General features: G+C 43.0%; 1 long non-coding RNA gene across 1 annotated transcript; it reads left to right on the top strand.

Moving 5' to 3' along the window:
* The first annotated feature begins 6 nt into the window (after positions 1-6).
* Positions 7-2,021, top strand: LOC108299229. Its single transcript, XR_001822860.2, has 3 exons — positions 7-938; positions 969-1,092; positions 1,558-2,021. It is a non-coding gene; the product is annotated as an uncharacterized LOC108299229 (long non-coding RNA).
* The last annotated feature ends 47 nt before the right edge of the window (positions 2,022-2,068 follow it).

The following is a 2,068-nucleotide window of genomic DNA, read 5'->3' on the forward strand; positions in this document are numbered from 1 at the left end:
CTGTTTTGCCTAGAATTGAATCCGTCTGTCTGTCCAACTTAGCTTTTATTCAAGGATTGAAAATTCTAAAAAATAGAACTGCAGTGACAGCCATTTATGTGACAGCCATTTCCCTTTATGTGAATCCATAAATGGAAAAATATTCTTGGGGTGTAAATCATATAAAAAATATTGTTATTTCTGTTTGACACAATAAATCCCTAGTGTCTTCTTCTAAAAAATAAACCTCACCATGATTACACATTGCAAACCAAAAAGTTATCTAAAACTGGTCTCAATCAATTTAGAAGTTTAATTTGCCAAGGTAAAGGACATGCTGGTGACACAGACCCAGAAGGTCCTGAGTACATATGTCCAAGGTGATCGGGCTACCGTTTGGTTTTTACATGTTTTAGGGAGACCTAAGACATCAATTAATACATGCAAGGTGTAAATTTCTTCTGTTTAGAAACACAGGACAACAAAACGTGGGAGAAGGTCGGGGATCCAGGTCATAAGAAGGATTTCAAGGTTTTCTGATTGTCAATTGGTTGAAAGAGTTTAAAAACCTGGAATCAATAGAAGAAAGTGTCTGGGTTCAGATAAGGGGCTGGGTAGACCCAGGCTTTTATTATGCATCTTTAAAACTGATGCTAAATCTGGCAGCAGCATGATTGGGTCCTAGAGTACTGACATAGTCTTGAATATGCTGTTTGCTTAAAAGAGCTTCAAAACGTGTGAGAGACAGAAAGGCACTCTTCCATTGAACCTTAGTGTGCATTTGAGTTTCCATTTTCGGTTGACTCTCGTGTTGCTGCATGATGACTCTAGGACAAGGCAGAGACCTCCACGTCTCATCTATTTCCTGCTGCCCTCCCTTGCCAGCCCTCTTCCACCCAGGGGGATGGCCCAGCAGCAACTCAGTCCGTGCTTGATAATCACCCATCTCCATACCCCACGTCCAGCAAAGCTCCCTGAGTGACTCACAGCCACCAACCACCAGGGTGCTGAGCTTTCCTCTGTGTCCTTCCAGTGTCTTCAGATGACCAGGCGACTACCGTCGGACTCAGATCCTGGGAAGAGGAAGAAGACCTGGTTGAGCAAAACCTCTATGTAAGACTTCTTTTCTTTGTCTTCTAAAGAAATTTTGCTTTTGTGATTTCTTCTCAATTAATTTTCATACAAAAATCTGAAAATGTACATTATGTAGAGCGTATACAATTCTCTTTGTGGGGGTGAAATTCAGTGGGTGTGTCTTCCCAACTAACACGCAATACACTGGGAGGTTTTCAAATGACAGCATCCATTATAGGCTGTAATGCAGAGGCACCGTCCTCAACACGTTTTCCTCCTTGGATTAAGCACTGTGTGTTTACCCATTAAATCAACTTTAAAGGTGAATTCTGTGAATAAACATCTTATCTTTCCATAAGGATCCTCATGGTTTTGGGGATGTTGACCTATGGCTCAGCCACTGTACCGCTTCTGGTTTTCTACCCTTGCCAAGGGAATAACAGCTCTATGTGAAGGGCACCGCAGAATCTCATCCTCATAATGTTTTCTTTTGTTTAATTGCAGAAACTATCCCAGGAGAGAGTGAGAAGTAAGTACCATGAAGTAACTCACTTCATGAGGAACAAACTTGCTGCCTGAGTGTATAGAAACCTGATTCTGGGATCCCGCTAGGAAGGAGGATTCGGGGTCTCCTGAGAGAAAGTGATTTGGCCAATATAGAACTCCAGCCAGAGAGGCTGTGGGAAGGTTTGTCTACCCAGAGCAAAGACCAGGGAATGATGTGTGAGGCAGCGTGGCTTCAGCTGGAGGAAGAGGCGTGGGTGAGTCACTCTTTCTAATGACTTGTCCTGATGTTTTTGTTTCTAAAGGCTGGATTCTGGGGAGCATCTTCACACTCACTGAAGATGACCCCCAAGGTAGGGAACTACTTTCCAGGTAGGACCTGAAGGGAAAGTGTTCCTAAGAGCCTTCAGGTTATCCCCGCTGCTTGAGGGGCTGAAGAAGGGAGTATGAAATCAGAAAGAAAATCAAAATGGGTGTGAGGTTTGGTTTGTTCTTTTCAAAGTTTGTTGTC

The sequence above is a fragment of the Cebus imitator genome, unplaced genomic scaffold (genome assembly GCF_001604975.1).
Source record: "Cebus imitator isolate Cc_AM_T3 unplaced genomic scaffold, Cebus_imitator-1.0 Scaffold3049, whole genome shotgun sequence".
Classification (NCBI taxonomy): domain Eukaryota; kingdom Metazoa; phylum Chordata; class Mammalia; order Primates; family Cebidae; genus Cebus; species Cebus imitator.